This window comes from Protopterus annectens, chromosome 1.part1 (genome assembly GCF_019279795.1).
Source record: "Protopterus annectens isolate FY-2018-M chromosome 1.part1, PAN1.0, whole genome shotgun sequence".
In the NCBI taxonomy this organism is placed as follows: domain Eukaryota; kingdom Metazoa; phylum Chordata; order Ceratodontiformes; family Protopteridae; genus Protopterus; species Protopterus annectens.
This window is the reverse complement of record NC_056726.1, coordinates 1,923,456,068-1,923,470,623: the sequence shown is the minus strand read 5'-3', so window position 1 is coordinate 1,923,470,623 and position 14,556 is coordinate 1,923,456,068.

Genomic DNA, 14,556 nt, shown 5'->3' with positions numbered 1-14,556 from the left:
AATACTTTGTGACTGTCCTTGGCCTGGGAGGCCAAATTTTTCTCAAGCTTGGTTTTGTTTGACTCTATTTATCCTCCAAGATGTTATTTAGTTTGTCGGGACTGCTTTTATCCTGCTAGGTGGTACATCTTCTAATTTTTGCCATGATTTTTCTTCCTTCTGTTATGCAGCTTATATATACTGAATTAGTTTATCATCTTCATAGTCTTTTAATTACTCTAAAAACATTATATCACCTCTTAAATTATTCAATAAAAGTTGGTTTAGTGTAGTGAAAGACTTTCTGGAATCCCCTCCAGAATCTGTCCCCTTGTAAATTTGCTGCATCTTTATTGAAAAGACTGTATAATTTATTTATTTATTTTATTTTATATTTGTTAACTGGGAAAGTCTGACTGGATAAATGTCCATTTTCAGTGGAGGCCTGAGGAGAAAAGCTCCAAATATACATAAACAAGTCCAATTACAGTGAAATTCTTATTTTGTATTTTAATAACATAAATATTTGTTTAATGCTATATACACACAATTACATGTTTTTCTGAAGTACAGACAGGAAATGGATGGAAGTTAATAGGTAAGGAGAAAATAGTTGGATATTACATCTGAGAAGGGGAAACATTTAGCCTTAAGGTGGTTGAGGAGGAGATAGTTAGAGATTGTATCTGAAAGGAGGACACACATAGCCTTAAGGTGGCTAACATATATGCTATCAACCTTATTTCAAATCTTACCGGCAGGTGAGAGACAAATTTATTCTGACCATTTTAAGGATCAGAGTTTTATACTTATAGCTAGGTTATCATATATAGTTTTTGTTTGAGTGGGGTTAGTCAGGGTTTGTGCATGGACACATCCAGTGCTTTTTAGATATTTCCTTAGGGATATTTTGAATTAGGTTAATGAGGACTTCTGTAACTTCCTTCACATTCACCTTCTAACAATTGCTTATATTTTCTTTAACAGTACAGCTTAATTCACATTTTCCCTTCTGAAAAGCAGTTGCATTTTATTTAGTTCATTGTGACTTATTAATTAGTGTAATGATGTCAGAATTTGAGCGGCATGAATTGGAAATGATGTGTTTCATCTATGATTGATAAGTCTAACATGAAGATAAAAAAAATGACATAAAATGAAAGATGGATTTCCTCTAAGGACTTCATCTAAGTAATGACCACGCAAAGTGGAAATGAGAACTAGAAGATCTTTCTTTTGAGATTTAATAGCTATTAAGTGCATATCAACTTTCACACTGGAATATACAATGAAAAAGTCAGACCATATGATTAACAAAAGAAGAATAATCATGCAATACAGAAACATTTATGACATTTTCCAGATAAAATTCTGATGTTAAATGATTTTGTAGTTCTTATTTCAACTTTATTACAAAAGAGCTAAAGCAAATAGAATCATAAATTATAAAAATATTTCTAGTAATGATTTGCACTTCTTAAAGTGCATGTAGTTTGCATCTTAATTATTTCAGTACCTTTTGTCACCAGATATAAAATTGTTTCCATTAGCTAAGTTCATTACAGACTCATTCTAGGATTATGAAAATGAAAAAGCAAAGTTAAGAGGCATCATGCACAATGTAAAACGTTAACACTGAGATTCTGAAGGAATAAAAAGGATGATTTTTTTGATTGGCTGTCTCTTACAAATATAGATAAATAAGCAATTTGAGAATGGAGCACATTCATTTACTTTGTCTCCTTTAGTGTTGCATAATGCATTCACCTTGGTCAGAAAACATCCATTAAACAATATGTCATTTTTAAGCATAAACACTCTGAGCAAATGTTTCTCCCCAGCAGCAGAGTGAATACTCACTGCATCTCAGAAATGCTTATTTGTAAAATTCCTTTATCATTTTGCACTATTAGTTGTAAACAAACATCTCAATGCAGCTGAAATAACTCAAATTGTATCTAATACTTCAGACTCCTCCAGCATACCAGCATCTTTATTGGATTAACTTGCATCTCATCACAAGCATCCTCTGATTAGCAGGAGGAGATTTAGAAAGCTATAGTACAACAGTCCTAGAATGGATAATCTGTAATCCTTGAACATTTCAGAATCAAATGGATGTGTCACTGTACTCTTAAGATAATAAAGCAAATGAAGTAGCCTAGATATTTCACAGCCTATGCCCAAATTCACTTGGAGAGGCCTTAGGTCAAATGGTGCCCTAGGCAAAAGGGCTCCCCGGTGCCCCCACCACAACACCTGGTGCCCCCATCCTGGTCTACCTACACCAAATAAATACTGGGAAGGTGCCCCTGCTAGAGTGGCCGATGCCGCCTAGTTGGCCTATGCCATGCTGTACTCTCTACTTGTTTTGATAATCACAAACAGACTAGGTAGATGTCTGCATGCCCATATTCTCCTTTAAAAGAAAAGTGAAAAAAATTCATTCAAAGCAACTTTATTTTTCTCTTTGTTTTAATGTTTATTCTATTCTAAGCAATATAAATGACTCAGGAAATTATGCCTTTCTTGAACATTTGAATTCTGTGAAAAGTTTATTGTATTTGCTGGTTTTTATGTGACCACTCTTTTTTTAGTAATGGATTTTATGGTTTAGTGTCTTCTGAATGCATCATTTTTTTTGTTTTTGCTTTCTGTGCATATATGTATGTACTAGTGTGTGTGTGTGTGTGTGTGTGTGTGTGTGTGTGTGTGTGTGTGTGTGTGTGTGTGTGTTTGTGTGTGTGTGTTTAAGCATATGTCTGTCTGAGTTTATGTTAATGTTTGTGTGCATCTGTGAACGTGTGTATGTTTTAACAGTCATATTAGCCATGTACAAGACATAGTATCGTGAAGTTAAACACTGATAAAAAAGTGTTGTTTTTTGCTTCAGTGTTAAAATATTAAGTGACTTTGATGTACTTCTGTGTCTCCTAACACAGATAGTCTATAATTACAATGACAGAACTCCAGAACTTTATTATAGTAGCCTTCTAGTCAACCCAGATACAGAAAAATATTTAATTTAGTACTTTAAGCAGATAAATAATGGATATGTTTGCAATTGGAATGTTGGACTCCTTCCTGGATAGGAGGATCATTACCAATTATACAGAGTAAAGGATGTTCCCCATTCTTAACTACAGAGATCTAAAATTAAACTAGATGCTCCAGTTGCAGCTACAGACAAACGGTGAAGTCAAGCAACTTCATCAGAGTAAACATACCAGTGCACACGAATGGTTTCAAACTACTTAAAAAAACTAGAGTACAACTCAGACAGCACAGTAAGACATAGGTAAGAGCAAATTACAGCATCACTGAAATCAGAGGGGCAGAGGAATTAAATTTAAATCATTTTCACACTAGCCACCTTAGTGCCATGCAAGTTAAGATTTTTGAGCCATTATTATTAAATGAATTGTACTGAAAACAGAAATGCATTTTCCCTCCAAATGTAACATTTGAACAGAGGCATGCTTTGAATTTAATCTGGGGGTGTGTACATACCATACATACATGCATACACATATTTCAGGGATGGACATTAATGCCCTTCTAGCCTGCCAATATTCCAAAACAGTTGTTCCAATAATAAGTGTCCAAGCTGTTCTTAAAAATATCTAAACAAGTGCTTGATTTAGTGTAGTTTGGTAGTCTTTTGTATGCATCAGCTGTTCTCTCAGAGAACCAATTAGTACACATCTCCATCTTAGAGAATCTTCTACATAGGTAGATATGATCCAGTTATCACTCAGACTGACAAAAATGGAGCAGTGGTCATCTGAACCAGATGGGACTACATCCAAGATGCATTTAGACAGCTAATCAAAAAAAGGCTTTACCTGAAGCTGGATATTGACGCCATCTGGAAATTCAAACTTGTATTTAATGCCTTCTTATATAAGACTTTGCACAGTGTATTATTGGCACATGCATTAAAATCAGTTAATAATGTATCATCCTAACACATAAAATTGTTACTGTCTCTCGAAAATGCATAAATCTATAGGTTTATAGATTAGTACTAGGCTAGCTGTCCTTGTGGGTAATTTTAAGCCTAGTCAATTATCCCATGTAAGAATCAAACCCTGCACTTTGTGTCTGAAAAGTAAACACCTTAACCATTATGCCAACCTCCCACCCCTAAAATATCACTGTCAAGTCTTGAATAAAATAAATCATCTCGAAAAGCTAAAAGTATAAAAATCAAAGTCTCCCACTAACAGTTTTAAAGTAACTTACTAAATACATTATTTCTGCTGCTGATGCAAAAAAGTATTGCCATTACTAAATGCAGAGCAGCAGTAATACGTTCTAGCAGCTTGTTTCTGCACTTATACAAGTATCAGTCTTACTAGATGAATCATATCAAATTAGAGGCCTATTATATCTTGCATTTTTGTAAATCTGAGGTTGGTATCAAAAGATGTGAAGATAAAAGTCCTCTAAAACGTCCCTTATTTGTTGAACTACAGATGTCATGCAAGGTGATAAATAAGACAGATATACACAAGGCCAGAGTAACCATAATTCTGACTGCATTTTAAGCATCACAGCTTTGCTTGTTTAGTTATTACTATCAGTCTAGATTGTTCTTTTACTGTGTTTAACTCAGTTAACTGCTGGGACTTAAGCATTGTAATAAATAAATGTAATTGTCACATAATTTAAATTTCACAGCTTTCTAGCAGATGTTACACACAGGCCAACAGATAAATAAGTGTAACTGCTATGCCTTTTTGGCAAGACTTTACAAGTTAATTACAGACCACATTACTTAAAGCATCCATTGATGAAAGCTGTGTCACTCATAAAAATTTATTTTTTCTTTTGCATGTGGAACCTTTTAAGACCAGTGCTTTACTTTAAGTTTTGACCACTAGCTGCATCCAGTTGTTGGTTTTAAGTTATATTCAGTCTTAGCTGATACACTGGTTGCCAGGTTTTGCTGGTTTCCTTGCTGCAAGGTGTATATTGAGGGACCCAGTCGTACAATTTTCCCACTGCCAAGGCATTCATTACTCTTGTAGAACACTGCAAACTGTCCCATTACTGGCTAGACCCATAATTTCTGGTTGTAGATCATTAACTGAACCACTGTCTGAGTATTTAGAGTACTGTTTAATGACCATATTGAATTTGGTAAGAGCACAAGAGTACGCCCCATTTTTTAAAATTTAACTGAGCAGGTAGAGATGGAGTCTGAACCATATGCATACATATTAGACATATTAGATGTTGAGGGTCTGTACACTTACATTCTCCACAGTGCTGGCTTTAGGACATAGAATACTGGCTTATTACTTCTGGATTAATCTCTATGGATTTTACTGAATGTATTTTACATTTACTACAAATGGTACTAAAAACGTGTTCCATTTTGGAGATTATTGTTATTTGCATTCATGTGGAACTGCAGTGGGTACTACTTTTTTTAGAAATCTATGTTGACTTATATATGGGATTTCTTGCAGGAACTGTTATTCATAATTCTTCAAACAGATTTTAACCTGGATGAATATATACCATCATTTTCTCAAAGATGGTTGGCTTTTACAGAATGGAAATGTTGACCAGTTCTATAGGCTTACTGACTATTTAAAGAGGATCAGCTTTGGTAAGAGGTTTACCATCAGAAACATTTTCCAAAGTATGGATTCCTTGGGTAAGTATGTCCATAAAATGAATGATGATAGATTAAGAACTACCCTTTATTAGAAACCTTTCACTAAACATTTGGTGCTTTCATTTCTGATAGCATCCTCTTTTCATTGCTCCTTACAGCTCATAGAATTGATAGTGATGATACTGACTTTGATAGATGTGCTTCAGTTATGGAAAGCAGAGGGGTTATATGACACATAAGGATGGAGAAGCTGGATGTCATGCTTGTATTTAAAAAAAAAAAAAAGTACTTTATTGCAACAATCTTTGCAGTCATCTTCCAATAACCTTAACTCTAATTCATTCAGGTTTGTAACCACTTAAGGAATCAACATTTTTAATATTAGAAAGATGATCAATTTTATTTATTTTATTTTATTTACATTTGTTTACCAGGAAATTCCGATTGGACACAGGTCCTTTTTCAGCAGATGCCTGGGGAGAAAAGCTCCACATCATGTACATGATAAATAGAGATACAAAGTTGCAGCAATAGTAAACAACATTGCAGGTTGTTGGCTTTAATACAATAACAAGATATTGATTATCAACAGTATATATAGTAAATTTTGCAAGTTAGGATAGTTTCTTGTTGTTTATAATATTAGTAAAAAAGTTGTCAGACAAGATTTTAAAGTATGTAAAGACAACTAGCTAATTATGACTGTGGTTGGTAGTGGCGGTAGTATAGTTGGGTTAAAAGTCTAGTTGGGGGGGTAAGGATGGGGGTGTTAGTCTGGATTAGAACAAGGACAAAGCAAGTGCAAATTTAAATGGAATTTGAGCGCAGTCTTGAAACGGCTGCTGGAAGGTAGAGCAGTTATAGAGGGTGAAAGATTGTTCCAAAGTTTAGATATGGTACATGAAAATATGGCTTCTCCTGCTGAGTTTTTGGGTTTGATAACAGTGAGTTGATTTTTGTTGCTTGATCTTAGGGGCCTAGTGGAGTGACAGTGTTGGAGAAGGGTTTGAAGGGAAGGGATGTTGTGGGGGAGGTTAATAAGTTTATCAGCAAGGGTGAACTGATTAAAGTGAAGGAGTTGTGGGAGTACTAACCAGTTTAGTTCTTTAAGGGAGATACAATGATGGCTGCAGTAGGAGGTTCCAGTGGCAAATTTAGCAATTTTGTTGTGACAAGCATACAGCTTGTGTAGGTCTATCTATCTAAGGTTGGTAAGTATGGGGGATGCATAGAGTTGGGTGGAGATTAGCTGGGAATTGGCTATGGAGATTCTAGCCGCCTTGATTAGGAATTGGCAGCTTCGATATAATGCACCAAGTTTCTTGTGAACTTTTTTTTATTGTGAGAGATATGTGGGTGTCAAATCTAAGTTTGTTGTCTATTTCCACACTGAGTGATTTTGTGTGTTCTGATGGAGAGATGATGGTATTGTCTTTGGCGAGAATGTTGAAGTGTGGGATGTTTTGAGTGGCTTTGGAAGGTTGGAACAGGAGAAGTTTTGTCTTACTTGGGTTGAGTAGGAGATGAACATTGGATAGCCAGCTTTCTACAGAAGAGAATGATTCCAGTTTGGTTTGTTGTAGTTCTGGTAGAGTGGGGGCAGAGCAGATGAGAGTAGATTCATCTGTGTACTGTATAAGAGATGCTTGTGTGGTGGCAGTATGTAGGTTGTTAGTGAAAAGTGAGAATAGCAGAGGGCCAAGGATAGACCCTTGAAGAACTCTGAGAGTAACTGGGAGGTGAGGTGATAGGTTACCGTCCCAGATTACTGATTGCTGGCATCCATGTAGATAATTGTGGAACCAGTTGCAGGCTGATTGTGAGAAAGAGAGGTTGGGGAGAGTAGATAGTAGTAGCTCATGAGATACCATGTCAAAGACCTTTGACAGATCTAAAAATAAGGCAGTAGAGAAGAGGCCATTATTTTTGTAATGAAGTATAGTGTTGGTGAAGGAGAGCAGAGCGGAGGTAGTGCTGTGATATGGCCTGAAACCATGTTGAGTTTTGGAGAGGAAATTATTAGCTAGGAGGTAATTGGAGACCTGGGTGTTGATACATTTTTCAAGAATCTTGGAGAGAGGGGAGAGGATAGCAATGGGGCAGTATTTGGAGAGGTTGGTGGAGGGGGTACCTTTGTGGAGGGGAATGATGTGTGATATTTTCCATATCGAGGGAACATAGCCTTCTGTTATGGAATGGTTGATTAGAAATGAAATTGGGTAGGCTAGTGTATCAGCTGCAATTTTCAAGTATTTAGAGGGGAGGTTGTCAGCTGCGAGTTTGGTGGGTTTAAGTTTTGACAATAGTCTTTTTATGTTGGAGGTAGGTACTGAGGTGAAGAAGAAAAGAGGAGTGGGGGGTTTAGGGTTAGGAGTTGGGGAGCTGTTGCAGGGAAGTGTTGTTTGTTTAGAGATATTATAGTTTCAGCGAAGCGTTTGTTGAAGTATTCAGCAATGCTGCTGGAAGAGGGGGGAATGGACGGCTGGTGGGTATCAACCTTCCCTGTGTGGAGGATAGTGTTAATAGTGGACCGGAATTGCTTAGGGTTGTGGTTGGTAGAGTTTAGGGTGGATTTATAGTAGAGGGATTTGTCTAATTTTATTTGCTTTTTAGCTTTATTGCGCAGTTCAAGGAATGATTGCCTATCTGAGTTATTTTTTGTTAGTCACCAGTGCTCCCAGGCCTTATCTTTGAATTTCATTAGGGTTCTGGTGGTCTTTTGTAACCACGAGGCATGCCTAGATCTGACTTTGGCATGTCTTACAGGAGCATGGGTGTTTAGGATGGAGAGGAAGGTACTGTTGAAGAAATGGACAGCCTAATCTAGGTTGAGGTATTTTAGTGGTGACCACTTAATTTTTTGGAGGGAGGAGATGAAGGAGTTGGGGTTGAAGTTGGACTTTTTCCGTATTTTCCTGTGGATAATGTGCTTGAGACTGTTTGTGTGGTGCTGAATTAGGATAGTGGGGGAGTGGTCACTAAGACTGTCAGGTAAGCAGCCTGTTAGGTAAGAGTGAGGGGCTTTGTTGACTAGGATCCAGTCAAGTAAGGTATGATTGTTAGGGTTTTTGTTGATTTGGGTAGGGGATTGGATGAGTTGAGTGAACGCATGGAGATTAAGGTGAATGGTTGGGAGATTATTACAGGATAGCCAGTTGATGTTAAAGTTGCCGAGAATGATGGTTTCCTTGGGTAGAGATAGAATATCCCAACTCAAGAGATTTTCTAGGGGTGTAATATTTTGCTCTGGTAGGAAATAACATCTTATGATATTGATTGTTTTGTCTGGGTTTAGTTTGAGATTGGCATAAATGATTTCTTCATTGTTGTGGTGAGGTGGCAGATGTGGTCAGGAGTTGAATATCGAGGTGGTGTTTGAATATCAATGCTACACCACCTCCTTTTTTGGACAATCTGTCTATGCGAAGGATATTGTATTCAGGTGGAAGTATTTCCTCACTTTTGATGTGAGGTTTGAGTCAGGTTTCAGTTAGGATGAGAATATCTGGGGAATATATGCTTATGCTGGCATGTAGTTCTTGGATTTTATTGCATATGCTTTTGATGTTTAGGGACATTATAAGTAGGTCTGTTGTTTGTTTTTTGTTGGCTAGGAGTTGAGTTTAGTTGTGGGGGGTTGCTTGGACTAGGGTTTGGGGTTGCGTTGGATTTGGGAGGACCAGGGTTTGGATGGATGTCTCCAGCAAGGGCTAGTTTATAGAGGATGTTTAGTATATGTTTTATAGGGTCTATATTAGATCAATGAACACGTAAATGTTCGAATCTGTAAAGGTCGACCATTATAGATCGAACATTTACGTGTTCGAAAATCTTTAAAAATAAAAAAATAATAAGTAATAAATACATAAACCAAAGGGGGTATTAAGGGGGGAAGCCCCCCTGCAACCCCCACGTGGGGGGCTGCACCCCCCCCACATCCCTCTACTTAAATATACCAACTCCAAGATCGAGCTACAGTGTAGTGAAGGGGAAATTTCCCATTCCCGCACTGTAGTGCACTGATGTGCGATCTCAGAGTTGGTATATTTAAGTAGCGGGGGTGTGGGGGGTGCAGGGGGGCTTGTCCCCCTGCTAAAACCCTTTTCTTCATTTTTGTTTTCTTTATTTTGTTTTTATTACATTTTCAAACATTTAAACGTTCGATCTCTAAAGGTTGACTTTTAGAGATTCGAACATTTAAATGTTCGTTGATGTAATATAGACCCATTTTATATACATAGTAAATTGCTTATGGTATCTTAGGGATATTTTATTTTTGAGTGTGTTAGGTGTTTGGTAATGGAGTGTGTGTATTGAGAGGATGTTTTTGGTGGCAGGGGTTGTGTAGTTATAGTGCAAATGTTTGAGGGAGGGTGTTGAGAGAGTACAGTGGAAGTTGTTGGGGCATGTGACTGTGGAGACTTGGTAGGATGTAATGTGAGCTAGAACTATGCAGGTTAGGATTGTTATTATATTAGGTAGTAGCATGATTGTGATGGATGTAGGGGGAGGGAGTGACTAGTGGTGTAGCCTAATTGGTGGTAATTAGGGATGGGGTTAAGGCTAAGAATAAATGTAAAGGTACTCGGGGTGGAAGGGAATAGGGGGCAGGGATGGGAGTGAAGTGAGCATAGCGAACGAAGCTGGCTAGAACCCCCCAGGCTAATGATTGCAGGGTAAGCGTCTAAATAGCCAAATTGTTAGGAGTTATTAGAATCTAGTAGGGAGAAACAATCTATAGACCTGATTTCAGCTGTGTCCTTTCTGGGTAGATACCTAGTTTGAAGCAGACAAAAAGTGGCAGTTTAAGAACCTTTTTGCCCCTATTTCACATGTGAGCAATTCCTGTGTAGGTTTTAATGTGCTGGAAAAAGCTGATAGTATACCAGGCCCTATTATTCCTAACTTGTGTCATTTCAACAGAACCTTGGGACACCCTTTTTTTTCACAAAGGGGTTTAGTTACCAGAGGGGATTGCCCTTGACTGTTTGCACAATGGTGGGCTGATCATAGCATGTTTCCTGTTCCTTGTAGTAGCATGTGTTAAGAAGCACATTTTTTTCACTATAGTTAACACTGATAAAACATGCAGCATTAATATTTTTGTAGCTTGCAAAACAGATTTTTTAGTTTATTTGGTCATACGTATTTGTGGCACATTTTGTGTTGTACAGACTACTTGTTTTTTTTTTTTTTTTATCAGATAATTTTGTTACATATGACTGTCATTTATTGTTAGAAACTCTGCAGTTTGTTATTTTATATTTAACTGTATTTTTTTATCACTTGTAAACCGGATTAGTCCCACAAGGTATTAGTCTCTTTTCAGGGGAGACCAGAAGTAGTATTTATATGCCTAGGGATAATTTGGCCAGGATACCAGGGAACTACACTGAGGCTGGGATTCAAAGTTTACATGGAGCGATTCTCCATGTCTGAATAGGGTAGCAGCTATAGTATGGAATATAGCTGCCTAGTGATCCAGTAAACAAGGCTGGGGGTGTGCATGAGCCTCTCAGCACTATTCTGACACAGACACCACAGAATAATGCTAATCACCTCATTTGCTAATGAAAACCATGCAAATTAGGTGAATTAGTGATTCAGTAAGCAGACAAGCATCCATGTTAGAGCTGTGTCTGCTGCAGAAATGTATTCAGTTACTAACCATGTATATTTCTGCAAAAATCAAAATGGGGGTATGACAGCTCAAAGTAAAGCATGTATTATGAGTATTAGGAATGCCAATGGCCAAAAATATGGCCATTGGCATGCAAAACTGTTTAAAAATTATAAAAATCAAAGTTATTTTTTTTTGGGCCAACCAGTCGTTTAAGCGGAGCGCAACGGCGTGCAAATGAGATCATTCAGAAAATGAAAAAAATGTAAAAAGACAATTTTATGTGAAAAATGAATTTTGCTATTATAGTGGGTAGCATGCAGAACCAAAACAATAACAGGTAACAGCGGTAAATAAGGACATAGGCTCTGGAGTAGTGGGGTAAATAGGGTCAATGGCAGTGGGGTATGCAAATGAGCTAAATTTACTGAATAGCAAAAAGAGAGACAATATCCACATGCACCTAACCATGTAGGAGCTAAAATGCGGTGGTGTAAGCAGAAGAAGCAGCTGACATGAAAAAGGGGTCTGTCATGCTTGGTGTAAGCACATTGGAGCTCTGCAGCTCCTGTTTACACTCAGCTAAGCACAGCTAAGAAAGGGTGTGTGTCTGAGGCTACTTAGCTGTGCTTAGCTCTTTCAAGAAATGAGGAGTGTGTTCATGTCCAGGGGAGGGCCTATTCTGCTCAGCAATGTTTACACTTGCTAGAACAGTTTGTGTGGTTTGCCATGGGGCTTAAACAGAGTGAAAAAACAAAAAAAAAAAACAAAAGGAAATAGCAGAAGTGTTTGCATTTCAGCAGCGGATTTTTGGGACATGCCACAGGGCTTAGAAGGGCTGGAAATGGGAAGAAAAAAAAGGGAAATAACAGAATAAAGGCACTCAAGTACAAATAATATAGCTGGCAGGTGGAATGTATCATAGTAAGCCAATCACACAGGCAGCATCTGCAGCACACCAGTATAAACTATGCAAACACCTTTCAGTCTATTTTTCCCCACAAGTCCTGCACCATTGGTGTACACAGTTGGAAATTTTAATTGACAAAATGTTAGGGGCTGCTGTCTCTTTGATATATCAGTATGTGCAAGAGGTTGAGGGCGGTGAGGAGGATAATGCTGACAACCACCCCAGACCGAGGAGAAGGAGAAGAGTGTTCAGACCCAGGGTAACCTAACAAGGGCTACATGATCTGGAGATACTAGAGTGTTACAGGGTGGACAGGGACGTACTTCAGCAACTCATAAAACTGTGCCGGCCTCAACTCAGACCTAGAGCCAGCAGAGAGGAACCCATCACTGTGGAAACCAAGGTATGTGCAGCCTTAAGAATACTAGCTACAGGTGCTTTCCAAAGACCTACTGGGACATCAAGGGGGTTTCACAGGCATCTGCATTGGGGGTACTCCACCAGTTCCTGGATGCCATGCTACCACATGCCAGTGAATACATATATTTCCCCAGCACCTCTTAGGAGAGGACTAGTAATACGCATCTCTTCTACAGTGTAGCAGACTACCCAGAGGTACTGGATGCCATAGATTGCACTCACATCCACATCAAGCCACCACCCGGTGAAGAGGGTAGACTCTATGTCAACCACAAGGGGTATCACTCCAACTGCCAGGTCATGTGCAATCCCCAGGGCATTTTCATAAATGTGTGTGCTGGCAGCCCTGGTAGTTATCATGACTCCCACATCTGGCATGCCTCACAGCTGTACCAGGCATTTGCCAGGGGTGACATACCATATAGCCATCTGGTGGGGGATGCTGGCTATTCACTGGAGCTGTGAATGATGATACCCATTAGAAATGCACACATACCCACTGAAGAACACCATAATGTGGCACACGCATAAACCAGAAACATTGTAGAGCGTGTGTTTGGGATGTTCAAGTCACGGTTCCACAGCCTCAACATATCTGGTGGAGCCCTGCAGTACTCACCAGCCAGATGTGCACACATGTTCATAGTATGTTCCATGCTACACAATATGATCCTGTGTAAACAGCTGTGGCAGGAACATCACAGGGAAGGGCCACACAGCCACCCACCATTACTTTGGTCCCCACAGGCACAGGAGGACTTGGAGGATGAACCCCCTGAGCCTGCTCCTGGAGGCAGATAGAGGCGTGCCCAGTAAACCCAGGTCTTGGCAAAGAGGCCATGCATAGCACACACACTGACACTGTAGGGACCCAGGGACTGACACCTCTCTCTGACTCGCACACACAGTAAGATGGATGCCACACACATCACACTACCTGTACCTTACCATGTATAGGTTGTGTACTGCGTGCATCCGACACAGCCAGCCCTCAAGCACTCTCCTCAAAACTGTCACAGGCAAAAGTTAAGTCAGTCTTCTTAACAATAAATGAATAGAGTAGTATGTTCTGGCAGCATAGCTATGGTATCGCTGCATGCATGCAAGGGAATGGGGTGGCCTACCAGGATAGCAACAGACAACCGACAGCTATGTGGGACAATAGGAAATGTCCGCCCAATACTGGCTTCCCCAGAGAATTCAGTAGTCCCCTAAGTGACAAATCTTACTGCAGTATATGTGGGGGGGTTACCTAACTGAGGGGGTCATAGGTCACATGCATGGATGTCAATGTGGAGGTCCCATACTCACCCCTCAGCCTCACCCAGCAAGTCAACTATAGAAAACCATAAAGAAATGTCTGTCAAATGCCCACAAATGGGGACAATGATGAAATATTCCCATACAGACTTACACAGTGATATCACAGCAGGCCTTGCAGTTGCATTAGGGCTCTGAAGGGTAAGTAGTCTGAAACCCAAATGTCTGCCATTACAATCTAACCCATGGTCTTTAGTGATATGCCTGTAGTCTCTAAGACAGGCACAATACTATGCTAAATGGAACCAAAATGTAAAGCCAACATCAGCAAATCTGAGAAAATTTGTACAGTTGACAGGTGTACCCGCCACACCCAGGTTCCCATAGAAATGCAGTAACATTAATGTTTGTAGGGTATTAGCAGCAGAGCACACATTCCCAGGGCTGTCCCAATCAACTTGATAACTTGTTGCACATCCACAATATGCAGGGGTCAATGAGCTATGTATATGTGTGGTTAATACTGTCAGTATGTGGCCTGCACTTACTCCTGGCTGTTGTGTCTTAGTGGCCTAGGTACAGTACTGTGGTTGACAGGGTCCATGTTCCAAGAACTGCAGTGCCAACTATTATGCATGTCAACTAAACCTATGGTAGGAGTTCTACACACTGCAGGAAAGCTGGACAGGTCAGGGACAGGGGGCCACACATATGGACAGTACATAGCTTAGAGTAACC